At 44.4% G+C, this 12700-nt stretch overlaps 1 protein-coding gene across 8 annotated transcripts in view; it reads right to left on the bottom strand.

Annotated features, from left to right (window-relative positions):
* PXYLP1 (2-phosphoxylose phosphatase 1) overlaps window positions 1–12700 on the bottom strand; it is a 69031-nt gene that overhangs the window by 41707 nt on the left and 14624 nt on the right. For 5 of the 8 annotated variants that reach the window (XM_082624181.1, XM_082624182.1, XM_082624180.1 and 2 more), the window contains one exon: window positions 8289–8414. The exons of the other annotated variants lie outside the window; for them this stretch is intronic. The gene's annotated coding sequence lies outside the window, so the exon portion shown is untranslated. The remainder of the gene's footprint in view (window positions 1–8288; window positions 8415–12700) is intronic. 8 annotated transcript variants of the gene reach the window in all.

Here is a 12700-nt window from a genome sequence, read left to right as displayed (position 1 = left end):
CACGCAATGTGCCTCCCCTGGAACATTCTGCGCCAGCCCTCCCGGACACCTCTCTCACCCACATTACTCTCCTCCTGAAGGACAGTCTGTCTTCTACCTTGGGCTGGGGAGGAGGGGTGATGTAACCCAAGACAGCGTCATGCCCAGATGTGACACGGAGTGGCAACACCCACCTCCTTGGCTACAGGGTCACCAGTCGGGGTGGGGGGCGGGGAGCAATCAACGCTGCAGATCACGCCCGAAGCTGGCCCTGGATAAGGGCAGCATCAGGCCCGGCGCTCTCTGGCCCTGCTTTCCGGGCTCACTATGACCTGGCCACACCCCACAAATCCCTCTGCAGGCCCCAGTCCTGCTTCCCGCGACGTGGAGTTAAGTATGTGGGCTCCGGGGTCAGCTGGCCAGGTCTAGGGCCCTTCTCTAACACTTCCTGAGCCACAGCTGCCCCATCTACGAAATGGGAACAATCCAGCTCATAGGGTGTGTAAGGCTCATGGGGTTAATCCTTGTAAGGGACACAGCCCAGTTCCGGGCTCCTACTAAGCTCTCAGTAAGTGTCAGCAGTGACTTCTCTTATGGCTTTAATACCCACCACCCACACGTGGGGTCCTCACCCTGCTCCCGCCTTGTCTCTGTGCCCACCCTAGAGATAAATGCCTGCACTGCGGCAAACAGACCGAGTCAGTTTGAAGAGGTTTTGAACACCACCTGGTTCAAGTCCCCTGTTTGAACGGAAGACAGGCCAAGGGCAGGTCACGACCAGCGCAAGGCTCCAGGCTGCGCAGGGAGCCTGGCCCTCCTGGCACACAGCCCTGCTTCACAACCAGAGAGTGGCTGCCAGCACTCTGCCTCGGTCACGTCCTTCCTCTTCACCGTAGAGGGCACGTATGTGGCAGACACTCCTAACTGTCGCCCAGTGTCTATTCTCGCCTTCTTACTAGCAGAATCCTCTAGGTTTTAGCTGGACACGTGGCCACCCAGCTAGAGGTAGCTATTTCCCAGGCTCCCTTGCGATTAGCTGTCATCATGTGACCAGGTTCTGGTCAATGAGTTGTGACTGGAGGTAATATGTGCAATGCGGGGTCAAAAGGAGGCTGCGTCCACTACCCGACTCTGCCCCTCCTCCTTCCCCCCACCCCCAACCCTGGCATGGTGGTGAGCCAGCTTTCTCGATGCCCATGGAGACAACATCCTTGTAGATGACAGAGAAGAACCCTGGAGGACCCCATGGGTCATCCATCTCCTTAACTGCCTACCAGCTCAAACTGTTTTGGGAGAGAAAAATCAATCTCACAATCTTTTAAAGTCATTGTTATTTCTGTAAGAACCTATATGGGAAAAGAATGTGAAAAAGAATGGATACATGCATATGTATAACTGAACCAGGCTGCTGCACACCCAAGACAAACACAACATTGTAAATCAACTATACTCCAATATAAAATAAAAATTAAATTTAAAAAGAAAAAAAAAGTCATTGTCATTTCTGTTAAAGCAGCCAGAGCAATCCCCTAACTAGAACTCGCCACTAGCTCTAAAGAACATGGGTCCTCTCCATGCGGGCTCCCTCTGTGGGCTGTGATGAATTAGCACACAGACTCCTGATTAACTGCATTAGGTTCATCACTGACCAGGCTGAACATCACTCTTAGACGTGATATAAATGAGACGTGGCTGGGGTAACCTTTGTTTTTTTTTTTTTTTTGCGGTACGCGGGCCTCTCACTGTTGTGGCCTCTCCCGCTGCGGAGCGCAGGCTCAGCGGCCATGGCTGACGGGCCCAGCCGCTCTGCGGCACGTGGGATCTTCCCGGACCAGGGCACGAACCCGCGTCCCCTGCATCGGCAGGCGGACTCTCAACCACTGCGCCACCAGGGAAGCCCCCCTTTGTTCTTTTTGAGTTACATGTTTTGTTTTATCTCAAACAATTCATGTATCTATGAAGATGGCTTGGCTGCAGGTAATAGAAAACCCTGCTAACGCAAAGGGACCCATCGACATTCTCACATGAGTCACAGTGCTAGGAACTGCTGCAGTAGGGTTGCTTAATTCAGCAACTCAAAGGCATCATCAGGAAGTCAGGATCTTCCCATCTCTGGGCTCTCTGACGTCCTCCGTGTTTGTCAGGTCCCTAGGATGGCTCCACTCAAGGATCACAGATGGTGACCACTTTCCAGGCATCCCCCTTGGCAATATGCAGACGCAGAAGGGATGATCCTGCACATTTCTACTGGACGCCAGGATGCCTTTCCCAGAAACCCTCCAGCGGACTTCCCCAAACGTCTAACAGCCAGAATTGTGTCACAGGCCCATGCCCCAGACTGATCACCAGCACCAGAAATGGACTGCCGAGACTGGGTGAAACCAATCAGGATTCACCTCCTGGCGGAGGCCCATGCAGGGAGGGAAATGGTGAACAGAATGGGAGTTCTGTTAGGACTGAGGGAGGGAGGGGATGCCTGTAACAACCCACAGCTGGAGAAGATTTGACAACACACACAATTACTCTAAAAAATTATTCTCAAACCCAGTCATCTGATGACAGTACCAGCCCTTTTCAGATCCAGCAATCAAAGCACATGTCGTTATAATTATATGTTTAATGAGCATCAGTTTGCTTGGGTACAACCAGCAGAGCAGCATCCCTCAGACTACTGACTACATGTTCTACTGACAAGACTTTTTTTTCCATATTTCACATGTGCTGAAATATGCAGCATGAAGTATTTAACTATCGTTTCTTTCCAAAAAGGATTTTGAGGCAGATAATCTGCAGACTTAGTATTTTAAAATCCCTGAAATAGTAAAGTTTTTTTTTGCCCTGCATTTGTGAGCTACACATGCCCACCACTCTTCCCTTTGAGGTTTTTTCCAGCTCGACAAAGGATAAACTTGTCAGGGCTACTGATCGTTTCTCAGGACCAGAAGAGACTAAAATAAATAATTCAGCAAGCCAGGATTTTCACTTTTATGTACTCTTCAGTGATTTTTTTCCTGACATTTGGGGAGAAGTCTGGGTGCCAGCCAACTTGGCTGCTTTGCTCTTTCTTAAGTTTTAGAAGCATCACATCTGAAACTGGCATTCTTATTTTAGAATGTCAAGAGCAACGGTAAGTATTTCAACAAAAATGGGAGAACACGCAGTTGGCATGCCTTACTCACCACAAAGCCACTTAAAAAAATACAGCTGATTCTTTTTATTTTGCAAGCAAACTGTGTCAATTAAAAGTTTCTTAAAATGTCAAGGAAAGCACAAAAGGATTAATTAGGCAGGGCTATAAAACTGGAACTATAAGTGATGTACAATGGAAGATTTCAGTGATGAAGTCAAAATTTTAAAGGAAAAAAAAAAAACAAAAAAGCTCACACTGTCCTGAGAATCTCAGCTGTCCAAAGTGAACCAGGCACGCCTGAAAGTGCAGGTTGCCAAGGCCACTTATGCTTTCTGAAAGCTGCGTTTTTTTCTCTGTTAACAGTACTACGTGGAAATAGAATTTTGCTCTGGGTGGATACATGAATGGAGCGCTCATCCATGCAACAGATCAAGGCTTTTCTCCCAGGGAGGCCTTTTTCAGGCTGGAAGCACACTCACCTACAGAGCTTTGACAAAACCTGTGCTCACTGCTGGCCCAGCCCGTGACTCGGTCATGATGAGGCATGGGGCCCCGGGTCCTCTGTGTGTCAACATCACTGCCAGTGCTGGTGGGCAGGAACTCCATGCCTCTAAAAAAACTTTCAGAAAACTGCTGTGTGAGTCAGTGGGAGGCTGGCAGCATCAGTGTCAATACAGAATGAGCCCTCCTGCCCAAGGAGGTGGTCAAATGGGCAGTTACCTGCTGGAGGTGCTGTGGAGGGGCTGGCATGGGTGACCTGTAGGAGCATCCATGTGCTGAGATCCAAGGATTCTCTGATTCAGATGTTTTGAGAAACTCTCAAAACTGTTTTTTTTTTTTTTTTGGTTTCTTTGCATGTATAAAGAGACAGGTAGAGCAAAAACAGAGCTAAGAACACGGTCACATAGAATCACAGACATTTATCTTGGAAGGAATCCGAACTGTTATTTAGCCCCAGCTCCCTTCCCATAAAGTAGGGAATAACACTGTAATAAGCTCCATTTAGACTGATTCAGCTAAAAGTTTTAATGAAACACAAGCCTCAAGGTCAATGGTACTCATATATATAATGGTGAAAACCTAAAAGCTTTTCCTCTAAGATCAGAAACAAGACGAGGATGTCCATTCTCGCCACTTTTATTCGACACAGTACTAGAAATCCTAGCCAGAGCAATTAGGCAAGAAAAAGAATTAAAAGGCATCTAAATCAGAATGGAAGAAGTAAAACTGTTTCTATTTGCAGATGATGTAATAATATATACAAAAAACCCTAAAGACTCCACCAAAAAACTTGGAACTAATAAACAATTTCAGTAAAGTTACAGGCTACAAAATCAATATGCAAAAATCAGTTGCCTTTCTATACACTAAAAATGAACTATCAGAAAAAGAAATTAGGAAAATAATCATCCCATTTACAATTGCATCAAAAAGAATAAAATACCAGAAATAAATTTAGCTAAGGAGGTGAAAGATCTGTACACTGAAAACTATAAGACATTGAAGAAAGAAATGGAAGGGAAAATAAGTGGAAAGATATTCTATGTTCATGGATTAGAAGAACTTAAAATGTCCATCCTAATCAAAGCAATCTACACATTCTATCAAAATTCCACTGGCATTTTTCACAGTAATAGAAAAACAACCCTAAAATTTGTAAGGAACCACAAAAGACCCCAATTAGCCAAAGCAATCTTGAGAAAGAACAAAGCTGGAGGCATCACACTTCCTGATTTCAAGCTGTATTATAAAACTATAGTAATCAAAACAGTATACTACTGGCATAAAAAGATACATAGATTAATAGAACAGAGAGCCCAGAAATAAACCCACGCATATAGGATTAATTAATTTACAACAAAGGAGCCAAGAATATACAACGGGTAAAGGATAGCCTCTTCGATAAATGGTATTGGAAAACTGTAAGCCACATGCAAAAGAATGAAACTGAATCCCTATCTCATACCATATACAAAAATTGACTCAAAATGGATCAGACTTGAACATAAGACCTGAAACCATAAAACTCCCAGAAGAAAACATAAAGGGTAAACTCCTTTGGCTCCTATGGACACCATAAGCAAAGGTAACAAAAGCAAAAATAAACAAGTGGGACTATATCAAACTAAAAAGCTTCTGTACAGCAAAGGAAATCATCAACAAAATGAAAAGGCAACCTATGTGATGAGATAAAATATTTGCAAATCACATATCAAATAAGGGATTAATATCTAAACTATATATAAAGAACTCATACAACTCAGCTGCAAAAAAAAAAAAAAAAAAAAAAAAGATTAAAAAAAGGGAGAGGAACTGAATAGACATTTTTCCAAAGAAGACATACAGGTTCCTGAAAAGATGTTCAATACTACCAATCATCAGGGAAATGCAAATCAAAACCATAATGAGATATCACCTCACACCTATTAGAATGGCTATTATTAAAAAGACAAGAGATGACAAGTGTTGGCGAGGGTGTGGAGAAAAGGGAACCCATATGCACTACTGGTGGGAATGTAAATTGGTGCAGCCACTATAGAAAATAGCATGGAGGATCAGCAAAAAATTAAAAATAGAACTACTATATGATCCAGTAATTCCACTTCTGGGTGTATGTTTGAAGGAAACAAAATCACTACCTCAAAGAGGTATCTGCATCCCATGTTCACTGCGGCATTACTTATAATAACCAAGGTATATATCTATATCTACATCTATATACATCTATTACATTTTCTTTGTCCATTCATCTGTTGATGGACACTGAGGTTCTTTATATATATACACACACACATACACAATGGGATGTTATTCAGCCATGAAAAAGAAGGAAATTCTACCATTTGTGACAACATGCATGGATCTCGGGGGCATTAAGCTTAGTGAAATAAGTCAGACAGAGAAAGACAAATATCGTATGATCTCACTTATATGTGAAATCTTAAAAAAAAACAAAAAACTGAACTCACAGAAACAGAGAACAGATTGGTGGTTGCCAGAGGTGGAGGGTGGGCATTAGGCAAAATGGGTGAAGGTGGTAAAAAGGTACAAACTTCCAGCTGTAAGATAAATAAGTTCTTGGGATGTTATGTACAGCATGGTGACTATGGCTAACAATACTCTACTGTATATTTGAAAGTTTCTAAGAGAGTAGATCTTCAGAGTTTTCATCACAAGAAAAAAAATTTTTGTAACTCTGTGAGGTGATGGATATTAACTAGACTTACTGTGGTGATTATTTAGCAATATACACACGTATCAAGCCATTATGTTGTACACCTTAAACTAACACAATATTGTATGTCAATTATATCAATAAAACTGGAGGAAAAAAGAAGATAGGATATAAACTGATGTTGAGTAAATATGAATGTACAGTGTTAAAAAATAATAAAATAAAATAACCAAAAGAAAAGAGAAAAAGGCAAACTTGAAAGTTACATGCTACAGAAGCAGAGCTTCCACAAGCTTGGGGCCCCAAATCTGTGTGCAGCAGAGCTCCCACCACTTTCACACACCAGCAGCCTTGATACCATTGTCTTGGAACCAAACTGGACCATTTTTGTAAGGGAAAAATCATCTATTGTGTTAAGCCACAGAAATTTAGGGGTTTATTTGTTATAGCAGCTTAACACTAATCCTAACAGTTACTTGTTCATATACACAGGCTTTTAAAAATATATTTATTTATTTATTTGGTCTTAGTTGCCGGGTCTTAGTTGCGACATGCTGGCTCCTTACTTGTGGCATGCGAACTCTTAGTTGCAGCACGCATGTGGGACCTAGTTCCCTGACCAGGGATCGAACCCAGGCCCCCTGCATTGGGAGTTTGGCGTCTTATCCACTGTGCCACCAGGGAACTCCCATACACATAGGCTTTTGATAAAGATTAAGCAAAATATTCATGAAACACCTGAGTCACAGTAACTCAGTAACGGTTAATTCCTTTCTGCTACCCACTGGAAAATACACCAATAAATTTTTTTTTTTTTTTGCTTTGGAGCAAGCATTTTCTAGGAATATTTAAATGTACAGATTAGGGCTAAACCCCTAAGCTTATTATCAGGCAACATTTTCTGGAGAGTTCTGACTATTTACATCTTTAAATCATTCTGTGATCTGGAATATGATGTTTGCCTTGAACCCTAACTTGGAGCTGAGAGAGGGAGAGACCTCGGAACAAAGACAGCCACCTCACTCAGTGGATGGCAGGTCCTTCCAAGTTTTCCAAAGTGAGTCATACTTACTGGTACTTTACTAGGGGTTCTAAAAAAAAAATTAAGCGATGCTTAATGAGAAACATGAAGAAAGAAGCTGTCAATGCAAGAGCTTTTGAGAATGCCAAGTACGGGGATCGTCACGATCCCTGTTTACTCACCAGTTTCCACAAACTCAGGCTAGATGAGCAAATACCTATTCTGTATTCTCACCATAAAATTGAGTTTCTAAATTGACTTTCTAAGTATGTCTACTAAACAGGGCAAAGAGCTATCCTGTAATATTTAGAGCCTTAATAGTCATCTTCCAAAATCTGTGGCGTTATTAGTTGGGCACTACTGTGTGTATTACAGGACATCACGGTGGTGGGAATGTTTGCTGTGGATCGTGTTCAGTAAAAGTGCTGTGAACTGTTGGTTATGGAAGATTGGCTTTGCCCACCAACCTTGTGATAACTAACCGCAGCCTGCCATATCACTAGTCTCGTTATGACTGATCGAATCAGGATGGAGATCTGTTTCTTTTTCTCAAGTTAGGAACATACCTGACATCTTCCTTTGTGAGAAAAATAAACCATTCTAACAGATTCATTTAAAACCATGTTCAACCAAAATCTTGTTGTCCCCAGAAGGACAGTCTTCTATCATTTTCCCAGCAGGTGGTCATTAGAACTCTGGCGCTTTAGTGGTTTCCCATAATGCTCTTGGGATGATGACCAAACCCTGCCCGTGGCCTGCAGGCCCAGCCTCACCTCAAGCCCATACACGACAGCCCTCCAGCCATCCTGGCCATCTCTCAGCCCCACAGAAGAGCCTTGCTCCTTGGAGACTTGGGACCTGTGTCCATGCCTGTCCTCTGACAACCCATTAGGAGGTGGGGCAGCTGGGCAGATGCCTGGGGTGTTAGTCCACCAGGGGCACAACCCCTCACAGGAAAGAACCTGAGGTGGAGAAAACTGTACCTTTCTGAAGCTGCTCAGGCAGAGGAGGGAGGTGGAACCCCCAGGGCCATTAGGCTGCCTTCTTTTGGGAAGACTCTGGTGACGGAGCCACGGCAGGTAGCTAAGTTTGAAGCCAAGGCTGAAATGCTCGGGAGAGAAGAGCATGAGAGCATGGTGGTTTTAATGCACGTCCACAAATTCTCTGTCACATCTCCCACCAGGAGGAGGTTCTAGGTCTTGGGAACAGGCGTTGGACTGCCTTAAGGAGTAGAAAGGCGTAGAAATAATGCTGTGTGAGCTCCAACACCAGGTCAGAAAAGTCTATGCAGATTCTACCTAGCTCGCTCTCTCCTGGATCACTTGCTTCGGAGCTCTGAGGCCACAACGCAGGAGAGACCACATGAGAAGGCACCCGGGGGTGGGGATGCCTAACAGCAGACGTGTGAGTGAGGGAATGTTCAGATGATTCCAGACCAGCCATTGCCTGAATGACTGTGTGAGAGATCTGGGTGAGAATCACTGGCTGGGCCTGGTTCACCTCCAAACCATGAGAATGAGAGTAAAAGGATGGTTGTTTTAAGCCTTCAGTTTGAGGATGATTTGTTTTGCAGCAACAGTGAGCGGCATGAGGCTAGGAACTTCAGTCTTGCTCCCTGCTCTTGTATCCCCAGTGCTAGGAACGATGCCTGGCCCACAGCAGGTCCTCAGTCAATATTTGTCGGATTAATGAAGGAATGAATGAACAGAGAACAGGCTCACTCCAGCCACCAGCCATCTATCCTCCCTGCCTTCCTCCGGCCGGCACGCTGCCTCTCCTGTCCCTCCCTCTTTCCTACCTTGCTGACTCCCAATCAGCCCTTGGATCACTTTCTCAGGGCAGCTGCCCTTGAACTCCCCTATCTAGATCAGCATCCTGTCTGACACTGTCAAGTCACCCTGTGCTTCTCCTTCATGACACTTCTCAGAACTGTCATTACACAACCAAGCACGTTGAAATTCCTGGCTGGCCTGCTGTCACCTGTGATTGACCGTAAGCCACCCAACAGCAGGGACGGGGTCTGTCTGTTCACAAGTGTGTCTCCAGCACTGGACAAAGCCTGGCCCAGAGCCGGCTGACGGCACGTCAGAACATTTCTGGAGAAGGACGATATTCAGCTCAGCTGTTTTTACTCACAATAGTTGCAACACCAAATGTGTGGGGCTTTTTTCTCACACCAACCAATTTTCCGGTCTCCGGACACCAGCTCCGGGTGTCCCACAATTCAATTCGCTTCTGACACTGACCGCCCAGAGTTAGCTTCAGACTCCACAGGTTTAAGGGCTCAGTCCCAAAGACGGCCCCACTTCAGATGCCAGTCACAAGTCTCGGTCCCCAGGCTGCCCGCTTCTGTCCTGCTCTGGCTACAAAGCCAGGGGGGTTCCTACAACACCCTACTTCAGGTGTGATCATTTGTTAGGACAGCTCACAAATCTGGAAACAGAATAAGTAACTCTGTTACTTACTATAGATTTATTATGGAGGATACAACTCAGGAGCAGCCAAATAGAAGAACTGCAAAGGGCAAGGTACGGGGCAAGGGCACAGAACCTCCACGCTCTCTCCAGGCTTGCCACCCTCCCCGCATGTTTCTGTTTGTTAACCTGGAAGTTCTCTGAACCCCGCTGTTTAGAGTTTTCTATCGAGGCTTCATGTAGGCAAGAATGATTAAACCACTGGCCCCTGATGACTGAATTCAACCTCCAGCTCTCCTCTCTCCCCTACCGGGAAATCTGGGGTGGGGCTGATCATTACAACCCTTCAGTCATTTCTTGGTCTTTTAGACACAGGCCCTCAGCCTGAAGCTATGTAGCCTCCCCCCCCACAACCTGTCATCTCATTAGCATAGAAAGACACTCTTGGCACTCGAGATTCCAAGGGTTTTAGGAGCTGTGTGCCAGGAACCTGGGATAAAGACCAACTATTGAGTTTTTTATGATACCACAACAGCCAATCCCGTTATTAGAAGCTGCGAATTCTTAGAATTCTCATTAATATTGAGCTAGAATTGGCCTCTAACTACTAGCCTATCCGCCACCAGGCTTTCCAAATCTACTCACACCCTGGTCATCCTCAGCACACAGATCCCGGGAGACCCGAGAGGTTGAGTGTCTTCTCCAGGTCTACACAGCAGTCAGGGGAAGAGCTGGAATCTGGAACCAGCTCCCTGCCTCACCAGTTCAACGCTATTCCCATTACACTACACTGCCTCCTGGATATTTTCATGGATGGTAAACGCTCTGTAACAACAAACAAAGCTGGGCGCTTTTTATAATGGAACATATGAAACCGGTGAGGCTTCTTACCACTGAACACATGGTATTCGATACCTATATGAAACAAGAGCTCATGGTGATTCTTTAGGCACCTCCTTGCCAAATGCCTACAGGGTGAGCCCCTGAGCAAACATCGAATTCAGATTTCAATTTGGCTCCAATTTACTGGACAGACCCTGTGTCAATTCTCTACAGAGGGTATCTTTTCTCTTCCTTGTCATTCCCAGGGTCTTTGGAGATCGAGGACAGAAATAAACTGCAGGTGATCTGCAACAGTTCAGTTAAGACACCACCCCCGAACAACTGAGCTTTTGAGAACAATGCAATGACTGGGAGAAGAAAATATGAAAATTTTAATGTGACTTAATGTGAAAAAGAAAAAAAGCACACAGAACCATGTACTGCATGACGCTAATATATATGTATATGCTTGGAAAACTAGGATGGAAAGATATACAAACTTTAAAATGACATGGCAGGCTTCCCTGGTGGCGCAGCGGTTGAGAATCCGCCTGCCGATGCAGGGGACACGGGTTCGAGCCCTGGTCTGGGAAGATCTCACATGCCGCGGAGCGGCAGGGCCCGTGAGCCATGGCCGCTGAGCCTGCGCGTATGGAGCCTGTGCTCCGCAACAACAGAGGCCATGATAGTGAGAGGCCCACGCACCGCGATGAAGAGTGGTCCCCGCTCGCCGCAACTAGAGAAAAGCCCTCGCACAGAAACGAAGACCCAACACAGCCAGAAATAAATAAATAAATAATATAAAAAAAAAAAGACACGGCATTTCTCACCCTTTGGACAGGCAAAAAAATAAAAGATTGTTCATCTCCAGTGAATGCTAGTCTCGAAAGGAATGAATTCTTTCACATACTGTTGGTGAGAGGGTTAACTGGAATGGAATCTGTAGAGAACCAGTGGTCTTATTAAAACAATAAACACACATGCCCTTTGCCCTAAGAATTCGTATTCTGGGTATCCAGTTCCCAAAATTGCTCACTCGTGTGTACAAAGCAGCAATAGGAATAACTACAAAAATCTGAAAACAACTGAAATGTTCACGTGTACAGAAATGGCTGGAAAATTAGTTTGTCCATACAACAGAACATGATTCAGCCTTAAAAGGAAGAGGGAGATTTATGTGTGGAGGTGGACAAACCTCCAGGAGACACTGCCCAGAGAAAGATAGACGAGCCGGTGCTGGCAGCAGCCTAACAGATACAGGAGCATCTCATGTAGGTAAGATGTACGTTTGCATATCTCAACAGACATATGGAAATTTTAAGACAACATGTAAACTTCTAGAAAAAGGTCTGGAAGGAGACAGCCCCCTAAATTAACAGGGGTGGACTTTTAACCTCTAGTGTGTACTTTTCAATATCTACTTACATATTTAATGCTTTCTTTTTACAACATGTTGTGTACAAATTTTATAAGATTAGTAATGATAGCAGAAAATGTTATACTGCTAAATGAAAAAAGCAAGCTCTAATACAATTATGTTTGAACTCAATTATGTTATAAAGAAGATATGTTACCAAACTGGACTGAGTGGTTTGAAACAGCGGCGGGAGTGGGACTTTTTATTGTTTCCTCTTCAGAACTTTGAACCTATTACTATTTAAAAAAAAATAACACAAGTAACAATTAAAAAAAAAAAAACAATGGAAAGAGGAAAAAAATGCCCTTAATGTTACGAGTGCTTAGAGCTGGGATTACAAGTCATCTTAATTTTCTTTAAAACAAACAAATCTTGGGATTTCCCTGGTGGTCCAGTGGTAAAGAATTCACCTTCCATTGCAGGGGATGCGGGTTTGATCTCTGGTCGGGGAACTAAGATTCCACATGCCACGGGGCAACCAAGCCCGTGCGCCACAACTACTGAGCTCACGCTCCTCAATGAGAGAGCCCGCGTGCCACAAAGTACAGAGCCCACATGCTCTGGAGCCCGTGTGCCACAACTAGAGAGAGAAAACCCACATGTCACAACTAGAGAGAAGCTGGCGCACCACAACGAAGAGCCCGCGCCCCAATAAAAGATCCCACATCCCGCAACTAAGACCTGATGCAGCCAAAATAAATAAATAAATAAATTAAAACAAACAAATCTCAAAACAGAGGAC

Source organism: Mesoplodon mirus, assembly GCF_964341445.2.
Source record: "Mesoplodon mirus genome assembly, chromosome: 6".
In the NCBI taxonomy this organism is placed as follows: Eukaryota; Metazoa; Chordata; class Mammalia; order Artiodactyla; family Ziphiidae; genus Mesoplodon; species Mesoplodon mirus.
This window is presented reverse-complemented; position numbering and strand designations above follow the sequence as displayed.